Below are 24,955 nucleotides of genomic sequence, written 5' to 3' on the forward strand. Positions count from 1 at the left end.
ATTTAACTCTGGGGATGGTTTACGTTTAAGCTAAAATCTCAACAGATTGAGGTGGAGACAATTTTGATTAGGCAAAAAATCCTGCCCCCCTCAAGATACAGAGTAAGCAATCTGATTTTTTTATCTCTCCCCCTCCCCATCCCTCTCCCCCGTTGCTCATTTGAATTATTACTCCTCGCACTGGGATCCTTAAAAGAAAGAAAAGGTTTTGATTGCACAGTGCTGTCTGCACAGCTTCTCCCTCTGCCATTTTACTGGGACACAGCAGACAGCTTTCTCCCTGCCCCCAACTCAGCCTGGGCTCTTTCCTGTCTCTGAGCTCCGCCAGTACAGGAGCGAACTGAGCTGCCTGCCTGCCTGGTGTGTGTGTGCAGCTAGGCCTGTCACTGGAGTTTTAGTTTGCATGCTGAAGAAAGGAGGCGGAGGGAGGGGGAATGTCTTGTTTGTGGCTTGTCAGCAATTGCTTGAGACAAGCTTCCATGTGTGAAAGCTACTTGGCATGAATGCCTGGGCTGTACCAAGTGCCGCGGCAGCGAGAGGGGGAGGCAGAAGGAAAACAGATCAGGCCAGAGCAGACAATAGGCCCCTAAAGTGTTCCCCCTAAGTTGCTTTGATGTTGTCCTAGTGTCTTGGTAGCAGGAGGCCGGGGATTGCAGGCGCAGGGGCTCGTTGTGTTGGCAGCCGCGGCCCCCCCCCTCGCTGGGCGAAATGACTCCCCAGGAATCCCGCGCCTAGCAAGGTAAGAGCTGGCAGCCGCAGCCCCTGCTCCCGGCCCGAGCGCTCCGTGCTCCAGGGCTGGTTCCGCAGCTGCCGGAGCCCGCTCCAGTGGCGGCGGCGGGGCCGGCCCCGCGCTCCCCACCGGAGAAGCCCCGCAGCGGGACCCCCCGGGCGGACCCCACCGAAAGGCGCCCCCCCCGCTCCAGCCACCGGGGCAAAGGGGAGGCTGGCGGGGGGAAGCGGGGCACTGCAGGCTGTTGGAGGCCTCCTGCCTCTCCGGGCTCGGCTGCGGAGCCGCCGCGATTGCATCGCACCCTGCCGCGTCCCGGGGGCTGGGGAGGCGATGCACGAGAGCTGGGGCGCTCGCAGCCCCTGGGCTACGGGGACGTGGCAGGCGGTGGGAGAGCTGGGGGGAGCCCGAAACTTTTCCACTGCCGGGGCTGGGGGGACTCGGTGGAGAGTTTGATCGCTCGCCCTCCGTGCCTCAGTTTTCCCCCATCTGCAAACAGGACGTGGTGATAGTGACCTACCTGAAAGGGGCGAAAATCCATAATGTTTGTAGCCTGCCCTGCGAGCCTCAAGTGGAAGGTGCTAGAGAAGGACAAAGTATAACATATTTATTATTAAAGAGACCCTGGCAGAACAAGACTAGAGAGCGCCGACCCAGTGTCTCAGCGTGTCTAAAGGAACAAAAAGCTTTTCCCACCTGTTGGCTTCTGTCCTTGTGTCTTTTTGGAAGATTTATTGGCCGATTAATAGTGAAAATGAGGTGGGAGGAGGGATTGGAGGTTTCTTCCGCCTCCCCCCCCCGCCCCCGTACATCTATTAAAGAAAAATAGTGAGATGCCAGGGAGAGGGAAACCCTGGGTCTTTTGTCACTGTGTATCCCAGACCTTGTGTTTTTTGGAACTAACTGAAGCAAAGCAGATCTGTAAACTGCCATAGGGCTGGGAGATTTTTATTGTGGATTGTGGAGATTAAATGAGATTTATTTACAATTGCTGTTTATCAGTGAGTAAATATGTCTGTGTGTGAGGTCTGTTTACTCACTAGTGGTTTTGTGGCTATAACCTACTGCTGCTGAGGTGATGGTGTGAAATAGCAAAAGAGGGTAATGCCTGAATCCTGTTTCCCAATCCTTACAAAATTAAAATCAGAAATTGTTCTTGACTTTGTGAATTTTCTTTCTTTTGAGATAAATTCTGATATTTTACTGAAGCAAAACTTTGGCTCTAGGTGGATCCTCCTGATGTCTTTTAACTTTATCACCTACTATAATTCTAGGGTTTTCCTGATTCTTGCTATTTGTTGAAAAGTAATTTACAGGAGTGTGAACTGCACAAATGTTGATCAGCCTAAGGTCTTGACACAAGCTAGGACATATAGGAACTGGAATGGGGGGGGGGGGGGGATTCATGCTTTTCCAAGCAAGGCCTGGAGAAAAACATCATGTGTTAAAGAATCTGAGCAGAATGGGAGATGTGGGAGGGAGATGAATTTGGCCTGAGACCCTCCTCAGTCTAGCTAGGAAGATGGAGGCTCTGTATGGTGCTGCAAAAAAATGTAAAGGAGAAATTCCATTCAGTTTCCCTCTGCCTCACTCCTCCATGTAAAAACAAAACAAAACAACCCCCCCACTAAACCAAAACTGGTGTTTGATATAACGTGCTGCACTAGCTCTGTCTCATACACTCTATAGCATTAAAGAACACAGTTATGGAAATAAATAATAGCAGAGGGAGAATTTGAAACGTCTAGTCAGAGGAGGAAAAAAAAAATTTCAGGTCAGATTTTAAATGAGACTGACAGACAGTGAGGCAGTGGGACTAAGGAAGCCTGGTTCCAGGTGGCAGGACCTGCAGAGGAGAAGGCTCTGGTACTTACGGCATTGAGATTGGATGAAGAGATGGAGAGGAGCCCATTGCTTGATGAACAGACTAAGCAGGGAGAGAGGAGATCCAAGAGACAGGCTGGACCAATTCAATGAAGGGTTTTTTAAAAAAAGAGGGAATTTTGGAGTAGATCCTGACATGAATAGGGAGCCACTGGAGTTGTCAGAGGGCAAGTGTGATGTAGCTGTACTTCATTGCAGATAGGAAAAGGGAGAGAGCAACATTCCGCATATGGTGGGATTTAGGCGGGCCATAGAGAAAGGTGTCACTATGTCAAGGCAGGTGGAGATGAAGGCATCGGTGAGGTTTTTAGCAGGGGCCAAATCAAGTATCTGGATAAACAGAGATCCTCAAGGTCTGCCTCTCATGTTAGTGATTTGTTGCTGAATTTCTGTTTTTATGCTGGAACCTGGTAACAAAAAAATGATCATCCTGTACTCCACATCCCCAAATAAATGTGTATTAAATACATCGTTTTATGTGCATGCCCCTAAACACTGCTCCTCTGCACACATACATTCACAGCAACACCACATGCATAACCACAAATGGTTCATGTATCTACACAGCATGTTATTCCTGCAAAAGGGACAATGCACTTAGTTCATACACAGGTATGGCCTGATTCTCTATTGCCCTGCAACTTATGTGATAGTTTACGCCAGTGCACAGTGGATACAAAATGCTGTCACATCAGAATGATAGCCATTTATATCCACTTTACGCCGGTGTAAATGTCTGCACAAGCTGAAGGGCAATTGAGAATCTGATCCATGTGTTCTGTACTATAGTGACTATGTACGTTACAATGGTCCTGTGCACCTAAGAAGACTCTCACCACAGCTGCTGTCTTGCACATTTGTGAAACAGACATCACACACACAAACCCCATACTACAAAACTTTTACACCACACCTCCCCCTTTCCAGGAGTCAAACATACCACAACTTGTTCTCCTTATTAAGATGTAAAATAGGAGGAAAGGCAGTTTCTGCTCATGGGATATGTGCATATCACACTTTTTGCACACAAGGAATACACACAGTCAGTGTGGCACCTGTTTAAAGTCAGCCCAGACCGGCAGTGAGTGAAAGTTACCACCTGATGGCTTGTCCATGTCTGTGTAGCTTCAGTTTAGTTCCTAGTGGATAAAGGTCAGGTCACAAAACAAAACCCAACAATAGGGAGCACTAATTGGCCCTTTGGTGGCAGTCTTAGCAGAAAGGCTAAGGACTGAATGGGCATGAAAACTGGGGTGGTGAACCCACTGGCCAAATGTTGAGAATCTGCACATAGTGAACAGTGAATGGGAGATGACAAAAGTCAAAACTAGCACTGCATCACGGGTGTCAGAGCAGTCCATGCTAGGGGCAAGGAGAACAAGATGCTGCTTCCTCTTATCATCTGATGACTCAATCTGCTGTCAGCACAGAAGGAAGGCTTGTGCATATTTTATGTCACTTTCCTCCTTTCAGGACAAACTGCTGATTTGATCAGATCTGCACTCTAAAATCGTAGATGCGCTGATCAGTAAGTATGACCTGAGGCCAGTTACAAGCAGTGGCCTCCTGCCTCTTGTTTCCTTGTGGACGTCAGTTACACCCTATCATGCCTTTAAGGGAGAGCACATGCAGAACAAACCATGTGTGCCCCTCCTAAAGTACAACACAGAATGCAACTAGCTGGATGGAGACAGAGGCAAACAATGGCAATGTGTCAGGAGGACATGGGGGCAAATTGGTCATTCTTTTCTGCTGTTTGGTAATGTTTAAAAGGAGACTAAAGTAGCAATTTGGTTTTAATTTTTAAGCTTATATGAGTTGCCCTGGTCAGTTGGTGCTTGCAGGATTTTCATGTGCAGTTTAGGATCTGTGGGGGTTGGCAGTAAACGGTTATATTTTATTTTCTTCAGACAAGATTTTTGGTTGTTTAAGGCTGCCAAACCAGGGTTTTTCCTAGCCTGCTCCACCAACATTATTTCTATATAGCAGAGACACTCAAGTCACAAACACTATTCCTGCACACTGAAGATTTGCACACCTCAAATGCTGTCTACATACCAAGAAGACGTAAATCACAAACACTTTTTTTATGCTCTGGACACACACACACAGAGCTCTGGAGACATACTGACCATCATAAGCACCATTCCTGCACTCTAGAGACCCAAACATTTTTGCTACACAGCGACATAAGCAACTCAACTAATAGTGTTCTTACTTTCTGCTTCGCTGGGCCCACTTGAGAGACAGTATGTTCTAGTGGACTGAGCAAGGGGACTGAAAGCTAAGAACGTTTGAGATCTCGACACTGATTTGATGTGTAGCCTTAGGCAAATCAGTGGTAAATCTAGCATTAACCTCTGCGTGTCTCAGTCCCAATCTGTAAAATGGGGCTAAATACTTACCTACCTCCTGAAGTGGTGCATTTTAGGTTGCTAGGATAAAAGTTTGTAAAGTGCTAAGTGTTTTTTTGGGGGTGTACAGTATTACAAAATCATATAACATTATACAAACATGCAAAGCATCCATTTTTACACACAAACAGGTGAGACTCACTTGTTATAAATTCTAATATAAATTAACTATGCATGCACTCAGTGTTATCTTGAGTACTCCAGGATGTTCTATTCATTCAGCAAGAACAAAACAACTTTTCAGTGATATGCATTATATATATACCCAAGCGAGAATATTATGAACCTATTGTACACTTGATATAACAACTATTGTCCGCATTCCCAGGCACAGCAAGACATTGATTAAGAAAGTATGAGTGCCTGAAGCAATATCACCGCAGACGGTGATCTCCCATATTAACCAAGGTCTGGTCAATATCTGGGTTATAAACTTGGAATGATGGGGTGCGGGGAGAGTGGTGTGTGTTTGTGATTCAGTATGCTTCCCTCTGAGGCAGTACCGAACCAATTTCTCAGTGTGTTGTGAGGGGACACAGTGCTTCAGGACGTGAGGGACCAATTTCATCCTTGCAATAGGCAGCCACAACTCCCACAGAAGTCAATGGATCTCATGTCTGCTTATTCCCAGGATGATTTTGTCTCAGTGTCTTTCAGATGAGATATAAAATCTAAATCCTGACCACTTATGACCATTAAAGATTCCATGGCAATTTTTTAAAAGTGAGGTCTTAGCCCTGGGCTCTTGGCCAGATTCAAACTCAGGAAATTGCATTCCATCTAGATAAATTTCCCCTATAGTTTATTGAATACAGTATTCATCGCTCACTGTGCTAAATTGTCATATAGTGTTTCTCTGCAGCCCTAAACAGTTGCTGTATTCCACCCTAGAGGTGGCCACAATTCCTTGCAGGGAGAAGCATTTTCTTTGTGTATAATTTGTAAAGCATTTTTGGGATACTTCTGGCTGCAATGTACTATATACATTTAAGATCACTGTATGGTTCAAATGAATGTGAAAATCAATTTGCAAGCATACATGCAAGAAGATATGATGCAGTACCATTTGCACTGTGGGCAGGTAGTTAATTAATACACCTTTATCTGCAACAGAGGAATGTGGGCCAGATTTTTAGTATTCTGCTTATGTAGTTTTGTGCCTAATTTATATGATTAGTTGTAATTGTGTATGCAAATGGTCATTAGGCATGCCATTGCCCATTTGCCTGTGCAGTTGCCATAACTGACTGTGTAAATGTTGTAACTGCACGCACAGGTATACAACTGTCCATGTAAAATATTGATGATCTGGCCTTCCATGTGCAAAAATGAACTAAAAATGTGAGCATCTCTGTTTAATTGGACTCACCTGCATTTTTGAGTGGAATGCTTGTTTGGACATTTTGCAGTGTTGTCATTCATATTTTCACTCCAGGAAGAAAGGGTTAACTAAGTAATTAGTGATTATTAGGTCTTTGTTTCTCATGGTAAATGTAGAGAAAAGTTACAGGGGAGTTATGGTGAGAATTTTACAAATCATGGAGAAACTATGAAAACATGCAGGGGCAATTTCCACTGAAGTCAGTAGGACTTTCTTTAGCCATTGAGTTCAGTGGCTGGAGGAGCCGGGCCCTGGCTTCTAGAACCAACTGCGCCTTTTGGAGATGCCTAATTATAAAATATATGTTTGTGTTTGGACACAGTGCTGATCACTGATGATGGACTGACAACTGTGAGGCCTGAAATAATTTATTTATCTCCAAACAATATAAAGCATAGACTGCCACAGAGCAAGTTTCCTTCACACTGCCCTGCCAGTGGATTTCAACCTTGCCTGGTGGGACTACCTCTGGGGGTGAGAGAGTAGTTCAGTTTTCCCGAGTATTCATTCTTTGGCTTCTATGTTGACATTGCTAGCAAAGGGCCAGTCAGTACTAGGTGATAGAATCTCTCTCAGCTGAGTAGAGACCACTAAACTCATTTCACATATGCCTCTCAACAGCCATGAGAGAGGAGCAGTTTTTGTCTTTACCTGGGCTGGCTTTGAAGTAAAAAGCTGTATATGCCATGCAAGGCCTCTCATCTATTCAGTTCCTCTTACACTGAATTTTAAAAATGTTTTTGGATACCTCTTGACTTCTTGGGTATCTGGCTGCTACCATTTCCACCTTACCTGCCTTTCCTTGTAATCTAATCTATCAATATATATTTAATGCACCCAGCACCTGAGTATCTAGGCAGCAGATCTCAGCCTTCTGTTACTTGTTTCCACAAATGTTGTCTTTAAGTTATAGTGGATGCTTTAATTTCACCATTTTTCCTTTTTGCTCTGTACTGTTCTCAGTCTCATGCTTGAAACTCAACCCCACAAGTTCCCTCTGCTCTGTTTCTTTGCCTTGGATTTCAGTCTAGTGGCTAGAGCAGGATACTGGAAGCTAAGACTGGGTTTTCTTCTCATCCATGCCACTGACTTACTATATAATTACGGGCAAGCCCCGTTAACCTTTCTGTGCGTCTGTTTACCTAGCTACTTCATAGGGGCAAAACTTAATTTACTGCAAACTCTTTTGAGGGCCACAGGGTGCTGTAGAAGTGCAAAGTATGTGTTAGAAGTGTTGTGTCTGACCCTGACCTCGCCTAGCCTCAACAGTCCTGTGGAATATTCTCTTTAGTCTCTTACTAAAGTTTCTTTCATTTTTCACCTGCACATTTACGCACTCTGTCAGCTGCATGTAAAAATACCAAGCTGTCTGAAGTCATAGAAATATTTGTATAATCCTGACAGCTGTGACAAACATTCCTCCTCAGCAATAAACAAACAACATGCGCACCCTGCCATTAACATAGGTTTATAGCAGCTGGACCTCACTCACTGATCTGGGAGGGGGTGCTGGGCAGTTCCTGTGCAAGCGAGTCTTAAATGTAGTGTTGGCTGAGGTTAGGAGTACACAGGATTTGGTATAATTCCTGTGGGTGAGTAATTGGGGAGCCTCGTGTAGGTGTTTGTGCAAACTGGCAATAGATGGTTGGTTTATTTGTGGTCTTACAGTGGATATGTGGCTCAAGTGTGTATGGCGTAGGGGTTTGATATTTATTTATAGGCACAAAAAACATGTTTTCAATAGTGCAAGTTGAAATGTATACAGTACAAATTAAACTGTAAATATATAACATTTTGTTTTCAATCAAGTCTTACTAGTTAGATTTACTTAAAGATTCTCATAGCACAAGTTTCTGTAGACACCAAGTCTTTCCCTGTTTTCCCTGAAACCAGCCTTCAAGCAGCTGGCGTGGGCCAGTAGTGGTACCAGCATTGTCAACACTCCCCCTGCCTCTGCAGAGAATTCTCTAAGCAAGCATCCCTAGCAGCCAGATGTTGTTTATTTTGCTGTTTTTTAGATTAATTTAATATGAATATCCATAATTCAGAGTCTAAAATTGGGTTTGGTTATATATCAGAAAGTGTAGGTCCCTATCCAAACCTATGGAGGCCCCTGAGAGAACCTATGATTCTCCATCCCCACAATCTCTTTTCCCTCCTACCAGACTTTTCTCCTTCCAATATTGTGGGGGAGGCCCTCTCAGATGTGTTTGGAGGGAGAATGTCAGGTCTGTTCCTTCCCCCAGCACCTTAAGGAGAGGGCATCAGACTAGGAGTTGGAAGAGCAGGGGTCTCTTTCCAGCTTTGTCACTGACTCGCTGTGCCACTCAAGTCTGTGTCTCAGTTCCCCCATCTTTAAAATGGAGATAGTGCTTTACCCACCTTTTGTGAAGCATTTTGAGATCCATGGATGTAAAGTGCTAAGTGTTAATTGTGGTAATTATTATTACCTCCCCCTTCTCTTTTTTTCATGAGGGGGTGAAGTGCTTCTCCTTCTGGGTCCTTACCTTACTCTCTGCCCCTTCAGGTCTCCTCAGTTTCTACTGTGATTCTTTTATCTATCCTTTCTCTGTAGCCTTTTATTTGCACTTCCCCTTCTTCTATGTCATTTTCCTCTCTCTCTCTCTCTCTCTCTGCATGCCCCCTTTATTCTGTAGCACTCTCTTCTCCTGTCTCCTCTCTTTTGTTTGTTCCCATCCCCTCTAAAATGCTTCCAACTGTGTTTCTCCACTTTGGCCCCCTTTTGTGTTCCCTCTCTCTGTATGTCTCCTCCTCCCCGCAGCCTGGGAGATGACAGCTGCTTCTGCAGGACTGGCTGGTGCTCTCTGAGGAAAGGACAATGCTCCCACGACTGTACAAAGCAGGTAGGAAGCTTATCCTTTCCCTACCTCAGCCTGTTCCGCCACCGGTGTTCTGCTACACACAGAACAACTGCATTGGGGCAGCACTCAACCTGCTGCCTGCTCTGTATGGAAGCACCCTCTGTTTTCAGGAGTCCACTTGTATAGTTTTTGCATTTTTTATTACACTTGGTTGTCTTCTCAGGACAGAGAATACCCAGGACTGAATTTAAAAGTCCAGGATGGTTAGCAAGCAGCCTGTGGCCCAAAAACCAAACAAATCATAGTTCTGTCTAGTGCTTTACTCTTGAGCCTTAGCATCCGTGGGTATTAGTGGAGAAACAAAGACTTTATCTGCATACGTAGAATTGGATGAACAAACCCCAGTTGAGGCTACAGTGCAGGCCCCTAGCACCTGAGAGTGGAGCTTTCCCTCTGACAAAACAGGGTGAGACCCCGCTGCATGTGAGGCGGCTATTTTTGATTGTGCTTCCTGTGATCCCTTTCTGTTCTGTTCTATATAGGTTCTTTTACTGCACACCCTACCAGAGTATCTGAGCACCTACTTCCCTTTAGAGTGCCTGATTCAGTCCCAAGTCTTGCCTCCTGAGCTCACCCTGCCTGCTTCTTCTGGAACACAGCCACAGAGCTTTCCCTCTTTTAATATCACGAAATCACCACCCTTTCCTTTCCCACAGCTTCCGGTCCCTGTCTCAGTTTATCTGCACTCCATGCTAAAAACACAGATCATTAGCCTAGCTGGATGCAGTGTGATAAACTCCTGTGGTACCTAATTAAGTCTGAAAGAGAGCCAGTGGGGACATGAAGCAGCGATCTCTCCCAGGGAGTCCCACAGTCAGTTGGTCAGGAAACGTCTCTCTTTCCTAAGGAAATACACACCCAGAAAGCAGAGAAACAGCACCAATGGATTATGGAAGTGTCCTCTCCTCCATGGCCATTGGAGAGTTACATTCTGCCAGCAAGAACCACATGCAGCAGGGCAGGAGAACTACACTCTGTGCCTAAGAGATCCACCACCACCGAGGGAAGAGACCTGCCCTCTCAGTCTAGACAACCAAAGCAGCAGAGCCACTTTAGGCATAATTGTTCTTGCACTTGCTTTAGAAAGCCCCTTGATACAATTTAAGGAACATCCTGTATCTCCATTTTCCTCCAAGAAAGCTGGAGTGGATAAAACCTGCTCCTTCACCTCCTTGGAGTGACAGGGATTTTGTTGAAGGAAGATTGGCCAGAAACAGCTGGTGAGGGATTGTATTTCTTGCATAGCCTAGTCCCCTCCCCCTCCCCTTTAACTGTTCCGCCTTCCTCAGAGTGCTTAAGTATTGAGGCACTCTTGTCCGGCAAGGCAGACTAGATGCGGCTCCCTCCACAGTTCACCCACACTGGTCCATCAGTCAGCCAAAAGGGGATCAGTCAAGTGGGCGAGACACCAGAGTGTGCTGGTGGGGGTTAAAACTCAACAGCCATTTTGAAGGAAGGGCTGGTGTGATTTCTCTGCCTCTCGGGATCTCATCTCATCTCTGGATATCTCTACATCATCCCTGCCAGAGAGTATTTATTCATAGGGGGCTCTTTTAGCTTCTCAACCTTCATTCTCCCATCCAAACTGCTCCTGATCCCTCCTCCTCTGCCCCTGTAACAAACCTCTCAGCCTACTCCCCTCATCCCCAATGGAGTGCCCCAGCACATTTCATATCTCTCACAGCCATTTCTCTCCCTCTTCATACATGTTTCCCCTGCTCATTCAGTCCCACTGTGGCTCTATGCTAGGTCACTGCCAGACCCTTGCCATCATGTTCGTTTGCCTGGCCTGCTATCCTGTCTTGCTTCCCAGCTGGATGGTTGGGCTGAGAACCACAAGCCAGAAGGTGGGTGGCATTGAGAGCACAGACCAGAGATCAGTGAGGGCCCCTGAAAGCAGAGAGGTAGGGGAGATTGGGACTCAGTCCAGGCAAGTGACCCAATTCACCGTACTTCCCTGACCTCCTACGTGAGCATCTTTAGCAGCATGTGGCTAAATAACCCTTTTGTTTTCCAGGTATCCTCCACCTCAGTACTAACCTATTTCTAAAAGGCTAATTAAACCACTTATTGCTTTCTGGATATTCTGTATAAATTAGTCTTGGGGATTATGTAACAGCCCCACAGTACATGCAATAGCGTCGTTGGCTGCTGTCACCCAGAATTCAGTTCCTAGTATCATTACTCATCCCCAGGATCAACTTGTGAAAACAATGGCAATCATTGCTCTCTCATTCATGTCTCTTAGCATCATGGGAGTGAAAGCTGGAGATGGCTAACCTCTTATCATTTCTAACCCTTCTCATCCACAGACCCCTACATTTCAGTGGGTCCTAATTTTCTCAAAGCTTATCTTTAGGGGCTGAAATGTTTTATGTCTGGTCTCAGCCCAATAGGTGAGCTTTTTTTGGAAAGCTTGCATAAAATCCATTCAGCTGTTTATGAGTCACATGAGCATAAGTAGAAACCAAACCCAGAAACTAATTGTTCTGACCTTTACTGCACTCAGAATACTCAAAAAAAGACCTTGTTTTAAACCACAAACTTAGGGCTCTGTTCTAGCTTCGTACAACAAGAGTCTGGGTTGGGCTGGGGAGGAGGGGGAAAGGATGCAAAGTCAACAGCGTCAGGCCTTGGAGGCAGCATGCAACCCATAGCAGCTCCTACACTTTATTTTTGGAGGTGCAGTCTGTGCCAGCCCATGTCTGCAGGTCATTATGGAAGGGGAGCAAGGCCAACGGTCTTACCTCAGACCACATCAGTTTGGGGTGTTTAGTGCAGCTGGCAGCACTAGTACTCTCCTGGTACTTGTACTCAGGGAGAGCAAGCATCAGGATTGTTTCGGTCCCCTGCCCATTCATTGGGTTCCATGCACCAGGGATTCTCAACCTTTTTATTTCTGAGGCGCCCTTCCCTCCCAACATACTGTAACAACTCCATGGCCCACCTGTGCCTTTTTTGCATATCCAATTAAAAGCTAGGGCCAGCATTAGGGGATAGCAAGCAGGACAATTGTCCAAGGTCCCATGCCACAGGGGGCTTCGCAAAGTTAAGTTGGCTTCGTCCCCATGCAACAGGGTTCAGGCTTCAGCTTTGGCCCTAGACAGTGGGGTTCAGATGTAGGCTTTCTTCCCTGGGCTCCAGTGATTCTAGTGCCAGCTTTACTTTCTAGTTTATTTTGGCGGACCCCCTGAAATGTGCTCATGGATCCCTGGTTGAGAACCACTGCCATACATCATCTCCCTTTCATTTTCATATCCTCAGCATATCGGTTGCCCTGGGTGAGGAGTATGGCCATTGCTAAGTTTGAAAAACAGTCTGTTCAAAGGACAAAGTCTTGGAACATTTGAAAATGACACCATGAGCCTGGCTGGAGGGGTGACACTGTGAACCGCCACTCTTATAAAGCTCCCTAGGACTACAGGATTGTATCCCAGCAGGGTCAGCCCAATCTTGATCTGAGGGAGGCAGCTGAATTCTGTGCACTTTACTGTGAGTTGGTCTTTTGGAAGAACAAGGCTCTGTTTGCCATGCGTGCAGAGTAGTAATGGTAGTAAATATGTATACCATGATGAGTTGGGAGTGGGATCCCATTGTTCTGGTCAGGGTAAAAAAGCAGAAAAGAGACAATCCCTGCCCTGAGTGATTACAATCTAAAACAAAAGAGCCCATGATGCTCTCTGTAAGATTAAGGGTTTTGCCTCGATGTGCTTCACCAACATTTTCCCTTTCTTCCCTCTTTGACCTGTGGCTTGTTTGCCTGGTTTTTGTCCTCCAGTTCCCATAGTGACTCCTGTCGGTAGAACTTGTGCAGTACTTTGGGACATAGGCATTGCATAAATACGTTATTTATTACTGACTTTTCCTTATCAGTTTCAGTGTACCTGTGGATTTCAGCCTCAGGACCCTCCCCTTATCAAGCTGATGTTCGCTCCCAATCTAAAACTCCTGAATTCCTCCCCTCAAAACTTAAAGATGACGTCAAAAGAGACCCAGCAGATCTGGTGTCATGATCTGCTGGACGCCACCCAATCACACCTCTACCACCATCTAACTCAGATTTTGTATCCTCTGGTTACGGTCCCATGTATAGAAATCCTTCTCCCGCCCCCCCATCTTCTTGGTGTCCTAATGTAAGCAAATGCATATATTTCAGTGTTTGATTGGATAGTTCCTCCAATGTAGGAAAGCATGTGCCTTATGTACTCGTTCATTAGCCCGTTCGTTTATAAGCCAACCCCCCCAAGATGGTTAGGTAAAAATAGCAAAAACTGTATGACCCTTTCATAAGCCAACCGTATATTTCAGGGATTGGCAAACTTTGGTTTCCAGCCCGTTAGGGTAAGCCTCTATTGGGCCTGGATGTTTTGTTACACGGAGCCCCTCAGTTCCTGGTGGTTGTGGTTTGCTGTTCCCAGCCAATGGGAGCGGCGAACCGCGGCCACAGGGAGCTGAGGGGCTCCAGGCCTGTAGACTCTCCAGGTAAACAAAACAACAATGTATTAGATATTCAATTCAATGATTCCATAGGGTTTAAAATCATCAATTTTTGGTGTAGACACGTTTATAAGCCAACCCCCGCTCTTTGATGCATCACATTTTTACCAAAAATATTCAGCTTATGAATGAGTATATATGGTATCTATATGGATGCATTTTTGTCTATGATGGCACTTGGCCTCTGGGAGAGGCTGCCTGGGTGAAAGGGTTTAGTAACTGGAAAGGAGTGACAGGCTTGCCAGGGAGTGGAAGAAAGTTTGGTAGATTGAGATGAGGTTGAGAGATCATCATGGATGGGAGGAGATTGGATGTGTTTAGCAACTGGAATGGGATATCAGATTTGGGACTGCCTTGTACATTAATTTATTTACCATTAATTACATTATTATTGTGGTTAATCACACATTGACAATGCTGGCCAGACAAAAAAGAAAAATAAAGCAGGCACTTCAAGTTGGTGTTGGAATTTTGCAGGGTTCACATTTAAAAGGCATTGTAGAAGAGCAGAATGTTGAGACATTTGAAGAGGCAGGATATGTGATTCATGAAAACGTGGTGACCTTTCCAAGGATAGGGGGCAATGTGGAAGAAGGCATGAAGATCCTGGGTAAAATCTTGGCTCCAAGCTTTCACCCTGAAGTGGGAGAAAGCAAAAAAAAAAAAAAAAAGTGGGAGTTAGAGGGTGAGTAAGAAGAAAAGCGAGAACAGATTTTACTGTGTACAGAGTTGTGCAGGAGTTTGAAGTTAAGGCTGCGGAGCCTAAATTTGGTGCAGATAGTGAGGGGAAGCCACAGAAGGGATCTGAAGAAGGTAGTGACATGTTAAAGGAATTTAGGCAAGGTTATCCTAGCAGAGGAGATTCATACAGGGAATTCTCAAATATGAATCAGTATATCCAAAAGTTAAGATTCTCTTAGGAATGTATACTTGTCTACACTGCAGCCATGAGCCACCAGGCTCTGATCTTATCTGGTATGACAAGCTAAGCAGAAGACTTTGAATTTCTCAGATACTGCAGGGTTGAGGGCCATATAGGTATCTATGATAGATAGATGGACCCAGATCAGACTCGGATGTGAGTCCTTCCCTCTCTCCCCTCCCCCATTTCCCCTCCCCCCTCAAAAAAAAGCCAGTTGCTGCAGAAAGTGATATTGGTGTTTCATAGGTTGGATTCTTCTCTCAGTCAATACTGAACCACTGCCAAAGAATACTAGAAGGGGGGAAATATGCTGCAAGAGATATCATCTTTCAGATGAGGAGTTAAAATTGTAAAATCCTAACCACTTGTAGTTCTTAAAATATCCAGGCTAAAATATGTTTCTCTAAGGCCTTGTTTATAGAATTTTGTCTCCCCACCAGTTTAGTTGTGCTGGTGTAGGCAAAGCGATGGTGGTTTATCCAGTCCTTCTCAGAGCAGATCTGATGACACGGTAATTAAGGCAACTGCTACCACTGAATATCTTATCTATACTAGTGTTCTCAGCATTGAAGTGGTTCAATACCTAAGGGGGGAAATATTATATACACAGCCTAATAGGGTTATACATTTATTTTTTTCTATCCACAGGGGCAACTAAAACTGTATGCTAATGCGATTAGATCATAAACATGGTTTTGTAGCATAGGGAGCACTTTGCAAATGACGGTGTTAGCCAAAACCACCCTCTTTTCCCACCCATCGCACGGAGCAAGGTTCAGACACAGTTACTAAATATAGTTAGGATGTAATTTCTAATTATATTCAGCATTGATGCAAACCATATTACAACCACACATTGTCATAACTGTATTTGAAAACTGTTTAAGACCTTGCCCTTTTTTAGGGTTTGTAATAATTTTTAAAGGGAACCCCTTTTATATCTGTGTTCTGTATGACAATGCTTATTGCCCCATGTTACAATAGAAGTAGTAGTAAGAATCTCCAGATATTGGTAAGCTCACTGAGGAGGTAAAAATGAACTTGAGTGAGAAATCCCTCTGTTTTTTGACTTTGTGTGAGTTTGACTCTGGTTGGATGCCACATTGCTAGGCCAGTGTGACAGCTAGGGTTTGGCTACACTTGCAGCTGTGCAGTGCTGAGAGTTAAAGCTGTCTTCGTACAGCTGTGTAGGGAAAGCGCTGCAGTGTGGCCACACTGACAGCTACCAGCGCTGCAGTGTGGCCACATTTGCAGCATTTGCAGTGGTGTTGGGAGTGGTGCATTATGGGCAGCTATCCCACAGAGCACCTCTTCCCATTCTGGCGCCGTGGGTTGTGGCAAGGGGGCAGAGGGTGCGGGTCATTCTGCTTCCTGTCCCAACGCCCCATGATGCATCGCTTCACATCCCAGCAATCCCTGTGTTTCCCTCAATGTTTGGCGCCATCTTGCATCTTTCAACGGTTTCTGTGCAGCACGATTCTGTGTTCCGTTTTGGTCTGCGGGAAATGGAGCCCGAACTGCTGAGGAATATGCTGACAAGTCTCACCAGCACATCACGTTTGGCAGTTGAGCTATTCCTTAAGATTCAAAGTGACAATGAGGAGTCCGACGATAGCGAGTCACGTAATGCATACAACACGAAATTGCTTGTGGCATTCACAGACATGCTCAGCACCGTGGAGTGCTGCTTTTGGGCTCGGGAAACAAGCACTGAGTGGTGGGATCACATCGTCATGGAAGTCTGGGATGATGAGCAGTGGCTGCAGAACTTTCGGATGAGAAAAGCCACTTTCATGGGACTATGTGAGGAGCTCGTGCCCACCCTGCGGCACAGGGACACGAGGTTGAGAGCTGCCTTGCCGATGGAGAAGTGGATGGCTATTGCAGTCTGGAAGCTGGCAACTCCAGACAGCTACCGATCGGTCACGAACCAGTTTGGAGTGGGAAAGTTGACTGTTGGAATTGTGTTGATGCAAGTTTGCAGGGCCATTAATCGCATCCTGCTAAGAAGAACCATGACTCTGGGGAACGTGCAGGACATTCTGGATGGCTTTGCACAAATGGGTTTCCCTAACTGTGGAGGGGCTATTCTGGCACCACCCCACCTAGCATCCAAGTACGTTAATCGGAAGGGGTATTTCTCTATGGTTCTCTAGGCGCTTGTGGATCACCGTGGGCGTTTCATTGACATTAATGCAGGCTGGCCTGGAAAAGTGCATGATGCATGCATCTTTCGGAATAGTGGCCTGTTCAGGAAGCTGCATGCCGGGACTTTTTTCCCAGACCGGAAGATCACAATAGGGGATGTCGAAATGCCCATTGTGATTTTTGGAGACTCCGCTTACCCGTTAATGCCATGGCTCATGAAACCGTACACAGGGAGCCTTGACAGCAGCAAGGAACGGTTCAACTACAGGCTGAGCGGGTGCCGAATGACTGTGGAGTGTACTTTTGGCCGTTTAAAGGGGCACTGGTGAACTCTGTATGGGAAGCTGGACTTGGGGAAAAGCAGCATCCCCGTGGTTATATCCGCGTGCTGTACCCTCCATAATATTTGTGAAGGGAAGGGTGAAAGATTCAGTCAGGCACGGACCTCTGAGGTTCAACGCCTGGAGGCTGAATTTGCACAGCCAGAGAGCAGGGCTACTAGAGAGGCCCAGCACAGGGCTGCAAGGATTAGGGATGCCTTGAGGGGGGAATTTGAGGCTGAAAACCAACAGTAATGTTTGGTGCCTTGCACGGGAGTGAAGTGCAGAGGTTACAATGTTAGCTTAGCAAACACAGAGTCCTACTGATTTGCAGTGCCTATTTCTTTCCTGGGCTAAGGTATCTTTGACTTTCTGCAATAATAAAGACTCCTTTCGAAGCCAAGAATTCATTTATTTAAAAGGAAATTACTTTCTTGACACACACACAACTTTTTGGGAACCTAAAAGGGCAAGGGGGTGGGGTGGGGAATCGTACAGTCACAGGCTTGAATATGTCCTGTCTGGAGTGCAGTGCAATGAGCGCTGCACTTCAAGATGGCTATACTGCATGGTGAGGGGGGTTGAGTGCAGAGGGTAAGAGTCGTAGTTCTCAGGGCTGGTTGGTGAACGTACAGGTGTTGGAGGCAGCTGGTGGTGGTAAGAACCTGGATGCTGGGGAAGGGGGTTTTCAGCTGACATGAGGGAACAAGAGAGAGAGCTTTGGGACAAGGGGTACAGAGGGGGGCGGGCACGGTAGTGCTCTTCATGCATGGCTACAAGTGCCTGGATAGAGTCCGCTTGCCGCTCCAGGATCCTTATCAGCTGCTTCGTGCTTTTCTTCCTCTGCGCTGCGTTTTTCTGGCGGATCTTGCTTTCCCTTTCCCTCCAGTCCTGTGCTTTTTGATTCTCTGTAAGAGATTGCTGCATAACTTTTTGCAGCATGTCTTTTTTGCTTTTTCGCGGCTTCTTCCCGAGGTTTGTAGTCTCTCAGCCGGTGATAACATGGACAGCTGAGATATCAAGGTTGCATCTGTAAAGCCAAAATGCAACACTTAACAGAGGCAGCATTGTTTATACCAGACAGAGTTATTCCCCCACAGTAACAGTCTTCACAATAGCATAATTTTCCCATGCCAAAGAGAGTGCACATAACCCACTGGAGCCCCGAAATGGTGAGTAAGGGGGACTGGTTCAGGGCTGTACTGGGGTTTCTGTGAGTTGGGGAAAACAGACAGCTGCAGGGGGCACCTACACTGAACACTATCCCAACATTTTCCACAGAAGGTTAACCTGGAAGATATCTCGCTGCTGCGGGTCACCTGGGAAGCACGGGAGGGTCTTCTGCTGCAATGCGGATTCTGCCCTGGCCCCTGTGCAGCATGCCTGTGTCTTGCAATGGTCCCCTCACCCCTCGCGGCACAGTGGCGCAGCTGCGTTAGCCTGACTGGGACAAGGATCACAGTGGCTCTCCCAATAACCTTGCGCAAGCGCATTGCCCACGCTCTGGCTGAAACTTTTGAAGAGATTACTGAGGCCGATTACCGCGGCGTGATAGACCACATCAATGCGCTGTTCCACATCTAGGCATGCATGCATGCAGCCCTAACCCTCTCTCCTCTCCCGAAAAATTTCCATCCTGAAAATAAAAGCCGCTTACCGGGAACCCGCTCCTCTGCTTGTCCTTCACCAAGTACCGGCTGCTGCGACTGGCTACCTTCCTCCTGGCTTGAGAAGAGCTCCTGGCTGCAAGCCTCCTGGGACTCCGGGGTGTCTCCCCCCACCCCAGTACCCTCACTCTCGCTTTCCTCCTCCTCCTCCCCACCCCCCACTGTGACGTGTCCATCGTGATCCTCGGAGTGGAGGTCGGGTCACCCCGAAGTATTGCTTCCAGCTCTTTGTAAAAATGGCAGGTCGTGGGGGCAGTGCCGGAGCGGCAGTTTCCCTAGTGGGCTTTGCAGTAGGCACTCCGCAGCTCCTTCACTTTAACCCTGCACTGCAGCGTGTCCCGGTCATGGCCCCTTTCCAGCATGGCCCTTGATACCTGCCCAAAGGTATCGTAATTCCTATGGCTGGAGCGCAGCTGGGACTGCACAGCTTCCTCCCCGCAAACGCTGATGAGGTCCAGCAACTCGCCATTGCTCCATGCTGGGGCTTGTTTGGTGCGTGGAGGCATGGTCACCTGGAAAGATTCACTGATTGCACTCCACACCTGACTGAGCAAACAGGAAGGGGATTTTTAAAATTCCTGGGGCATTTAAAGGGTGAGTCTGATGGTTGGTCACCTGAGGCCAGGGCAGTAGAGTTCGAACTGATGAGCAGAGTGGTTAGAACAGGCATTCTGGGATACCTCCGAATACCTCTGGAGGCCAATAACAGCGCTTTTGGTGGCCACACTGGCGGCGCAGCACTGCATGACAAGCGCTATAGTCCTTATTCCTCAGGTCGAGGTGGAGTACAACCAGCGCTGTAGCCAGGGAGTTACAGCGCTGTATGTGCCTTGCAAGTGTGGCTGGTGAGTGAGTTGCAGTGCTGCAACTCTCCAGTGTAGCCAAGCCCCTAGACTGATGGGGCAGAATTCCTTAGGAATGAGGTTTCCCTTCAGCCGAAGAATGTGGGGGTTATTAGAGAAATGGGAGTTGACTTTTAGAAGGGTTATCTCTTCAGAAGAGATGTTCCATTTCAAAAGCAAAATTCTGAATAGTCCAGGAATGATAAAATCACCCTTGTTTTTTCTTGTGAACTCCTAGAAGTCATCTATGTTGTATAAATGAGATCATTTGGCCTAATTAGTTCCAAGCTTAATTAGCAGTAATTATCCCAACATGGGAGTAATACCCGAGTAGGAAGTACCAAGTCCTCGATTAGATAGATCTCTAATTGGTGTTACAGTATTGTAATTAAAGCACGCTTATACGCCTCTGCCTCAGCAAATGATTTGTTTTATGTCTGATTAAACAGGGAGTCCAGCAGCCTCAAGGAGGCCAGGTCTTCAGCACTGATTGAGATAGTGCATTACGCCTTGTCGTAGGAAAGAAGCAATGAATCATGTATACTATAAAACACTGTGGGCCAAATAATTCCTGGTGTAATACTCCTGAAATTAATGACATTGTGAAAGAGATGAATTTGGCCTGGAGTGTCTAAACTAGATCTGTATAACACCCAGTTAAACATTCATTGGAATATGCACTTTGGCAATTACACATGCAGATAAATGCAAGTGACTTAATCTGCGTTTGTGATCACTGTATTGCAGGTGTGAGTTTAGGTGATTGCTGTGTGATCTTTAGATTGCACATTCCATTCAAAGTTTGCATGCTGTGGTGCCATGCGTCCCAGAATGCACTTTGCCCCTCAGAACTCTGCAGACTTTGAAATTGGTTCTGCCTGATGTCATACAGCGCTTAAAAGGGTGCCAACAATTTTCTGTCTGGAAATGTACCTACTGTAGTTATAAGTAACACCTAAGATGACTACAACTGAGTAGAAATTAACAAACAGGCAAACAAAATTGTTCCCCTTTCTTTCAGCATTGTTACTTTGTGTATAGTCTGTTTCTCCCTTGCTGCAAACACGCTTGTAAACATCAGAGAAGCAGAAAAACTCACACATTTTTAAAAAGAAATTAAAAAAAATATTAGAAATGGTAATTGTCTGAAATTAGTCAGCTTCAAAGCTTTCAAGTTGTCTGTGTCTCTTTAAGAAACAACCTCCTAGGAACTCTGGAAATGCAGTGCTTCATTTATAATCTCCTTTGTTATGCACCAAATTATGGAATGGGTGAGTGCACTGTTTCGATTCTTCAACATATCCCAGAGATTGTAATCATAGACATGTGGTGGACCATACTACTCTGCACCAACAGCAAACAATAAATAATAACGAAGTTGCATTTCTAAACCAGCCTTTATTCAAGGATCTCAAAGTGCTTTACAATCACTGAAAAATTAAGACTCACAATAACACCCTGGTGTATGATTCCATTTCACAGATGGGGAAATGGAGGCATAGAGTGGTTAAGTATCTTGTACAATCTTGCATAGCAAGCATCAGGCAGAGCTGGGAATAGAACTGAGATCCTGTGCTTTAACCACAAGACCATCTTTTTACTCAACTGAGAGGAGAGGAAGAAGGTAGGAGGGAGCTGGCTTTAGCTTGTAACCATGATTTTAAACAATTTCTAAAGACAATTACACACTAAAGAGTAGCTTGCACCCACACTCCTCCTCAAGATTGCTGTTAGGATGACACTTGTAATACCAAAGGGTAAGCTCAGTATAATGAGTGTGTATATATTGGTTCCTTCATGCAGACGCTGACAGATTTTTCTTTCCCTTCCATCCCTCCTTTTTTCACTCTTTCTTTTTAAACAAGGAAATTAAATGCATAAAAATATACAATTGTAAGGGTGAGAATTTAAAAGCCTCAACACCAGGACATTCAAAAGTTAAGGTTCCCATGGCAATATTAACTTGGCCATGTTGCATATATGCTGTTTTGAATGACTGTTTATGATGTCAAATGGATACTTTAATATATATATGTTCAGTATGTCTAAATTAAGTTTGCCATGGACTTTAGGGCTGAATTGTACCTGGAAGGCACAGCTCCTCCTGGTGTTAGGAAGAAACAGAACTGCATTGTCTCAGTAGGATCTGTGGAATAAACTGTGCCTTAGGTTTCAGAGTAGCAGCCATGTTAGTCTGTATCCACAAAAAGAACAGGAGTACTTGTGGCACCTTAGAGACTAACAAATTTATTTGAGCATAAGCTTTTGTGGGCTACAGCCCACTTCATTGGATGCATGCAGTGGAAAATACAGTAGGAAGATATGTATATACACAGAGAATATGAAACAATGGGTGTTACCATACAGACTCTCGTTCGAGTGTGTGTGGTAACACATCTTCCTACTGTATTTTCCACTGCATGCATCTGATGAAGTGGGCTGTAGCCCACGAAAACTTATGCTCAAATAAATTTGTTAGTCTCTAAGGTGCCACAAGTACTCCTGTTCTTTGTGCCTTAGGCAGGCACAACTAGATCTGGTTGGGAATTTGTCAGACTGATTTTCTGGTAGAAAATGCAGTTCTGCAAAATGGAAATGTTCTGTGAGAAAAGATAGGGCAAGGACTGCAGTTGTGCTCGGCTCCTGTGTTGGGGCATGAAGGCAGCACCTGGCACAATCCCTTATGAGGGCCAGGTAGATTTCTTGGGTTATAAGATTTTTAAATTTTTAAAGTTAAATTCTAAAGTGCTTATTTGGTTTTTGCTCAGTCGCTACTTCAAGAAAACTCCATTGTCACCAATGATGGCTTTGACTAAGTAAAAACTGAGCAAAACTTTCAGGATTTGGCCCTGAAGCCTTAATGTTATATCACTTTTTTGTAAAAGTGGCTGATCCACAATACAAGGTCAAATCCTGAGGGTCTTACTCAGCCTTTACTCAGGCCCTACTTGCACTGGGCTTTTTATTGGATGTTTGTCTGAGTAAGGACCTCAGAATCTTGCTCATTTGTCATTTCTTTTGAAGGACAACATGGTTTCCCTCTCTCTCATAATCGGCACTGGATATCTACACACCCTTTATACCAAAGTGCCTAAAGATTGCTGTCATTCATAATAAGTGAAAACCTAAAGAATAGACTTGTTTTGTGCCATCTGCTGAAATTCATTTTTGTATCTGAGAGAAACTGTGCAGGGGCATGGAAGAGAGGAAAAGAGGAAGAGACTTTTCCATACAGCACTGAATGGTGTTGCATACTAGATAGAGAAAAGCTGACAGATATCTGAATGTATAGAAAAGACTTCTAACCGAAAGGGAAGAGTTGTGGTTTAGGTTAAAGCCACAAAGGAAGTGAAGGAGGTTACCACTTTCCTGTCTGTGGGTAGATGGTTCTACTCTTGCTTATCTGAAGGCCTTGCTGCAGCTCAGTCTTCCTCTAGGCGCACATTCATCACTATACAGCTTCTAGAGAAACACCAGACTTATGGCTGGGTCCTGCCACATGTTGAACATCTGCAATGTCCAGTGAAGTCAATGGGAGCTATGAGTTCTCAGTACCTCTCGGAATCAGGTTCATGGTTTAGTTTGCAGCCTCAAAAATTTTAAATTTATTTTTAAGGCTACAGTAGATAAAAATCAGTGTTTTTTCTTTAAGAAATGTTTTTTATTTCAGTCATTTTTAAAAATGTAAATGAAATTCAGGTTTATTTTTATAAATAAACCTATTTAAAATTAAATTTTAAAATATGACAACTTATACTAAGGCCTAAATTTACTATAATCTATTACAATCGTTTAAATTAAATATTAAGCAGTATATGTTTGTTGTCCAAGTTTTTTAAAAGTCAAACCACAGAACTGGTGGAAGTCACTGGCTAAGCACCCGGAACCAGGGTTTGTTGAAGTGCTAAACCAGCTTTTGACAGCAGTAGCCTCTTCTGCAGGTGCAGAGAGAATATTTTCATTTCAGTGTATTCAGTTAGTTCAGTTCAATGACTAGTTAATTAAAAGTTAAGATACCAACTGGAAGTTGAAAAAACAGGAAAGCTTGTGTACCTCTTCCAATCTATGAATAAAAACTAGGTCTGAGAGAACAAGATCTACTAGTTCTAAAATATTGAAGGACACGGTGATCAGAAACAATCAGTTTAGTTCACTCACTACAGATAATACTTCCTTTGTTTAATAAATCAGTTAGTTTTAAATGCAAAAGAGGTTTTGATAAGCTTTCCCCCCCATTATGTATCCAGCACATTTAAGGTAGTTATACTGTATTTAACTAATGAAAAACAATTTTAAAATGTTGTTTTGGTGCATTTTTAATTGAACTCCAATTTCCATCCAAAACACAAATCACACAAGCTTGACACAAATCACAAGTAAAAAATTAATCTAATGAATAAGAAATGCATCATTCACTATCTAACATTATACAAATGTAAAAATTAATACTAAATGTATGTTAAGTTCTATAATTGCTTAAATAAATGTGTACAGATATAGTTTATCCTCCTGGTATATACCAAATGTAAGATTATATTTCGTTGGAAATGAGCATATTTTAATGGTTACCAGCCAATGAGAAGCAACATTTCTTTAGGCAAATAACTAAAGTACCAAAAGAAAACAAGATTAAAATTGATTATTTAAATCAAGGTTTCCTGCTTGCTGATTTCAAATCACTTTGATTAAATCAGTCCCCAGCTTAAAACACATGTATTGTCATACAGAAACTAGTTCTCCTTGTTTCTTTCCCTCTTATTGACTTACAGTCAGCATCTCTTTGGAAGAACATCAAGGGCCATATTTGGAAATCAGTGGGATTACCTGAAATCAAGTTAGTACAGAATTTGTCCTGAAGTTTTGGAATTGTATGCAAGTTGTGTTAAATTTTTCATATCATTTAATTTTGACCACTCTGTATTGCCCTTGGGTTAGTCCTTCCACCTCTCCTTTAATTGTTATTGAGTCATGTCTTTATCGTGATGCTAGATTTAGCACTAATTATTTGCCAAGTCAGTGTTGGTTCTGCCTGGATTTTTATTTCAAATTTCACCTATCCAGTCTGTTGGCTTACTGCAGATTCTGCATAGATTTCAGCTCTCCGTTGTTTGTGGGTGATTGACAGTTTCTGCAGCTATCCCAGCTATGTCTGGCTGACTTGTTTGTTGATTTAGGGCAGATTCTGAATGAATTTGGATTCCTGTACTCTGTGTTGCTGATGTTTCCCTTTAGTTTTCACTGTGTGTTTTGTTTTGTTTATGGATCAGAGGC

At 44.7% G+C, this 24,955-nt stretch overlaps 1 protein-coding gene across 1 annotated transcript in view; it reads left to right on the plus strand.

Moving 5' to 3' along the window:
- The first annotated feature begins 406 nt into the window (after window positions 1-406).
- The window catches only part of BCL9 (BCL9 transcription coactivator), a 74,100-nt gene continuing 49,551 nt past the window's right edge, over window positions 407-24,955 (plus strand). The window contains exon 1 of the mRNA XM_050956605.1: window positions 407-739. The gene's annotated coding sequence lies outside the window, so the exon portion shown is untranslated. The remainder of the gene's footprint in view (window positions 740-24,955) is intronic.

Source organism: Gopherus flavomarginatus, chromosome 1 (assembly GCF_025201925.1).
Source record: "Gopherus flavomarginatus isolate rGopFla2 chromosome 1, rGopFla2.mat.asm, whole genome shotgun sequence".
In the NCBI taxonomy this organism is placed as follows: Eukaryota; Metazoa; Chordata; order Testudines; family Testudinidae; genus Gopherus; species Gopherus flavomarginatus.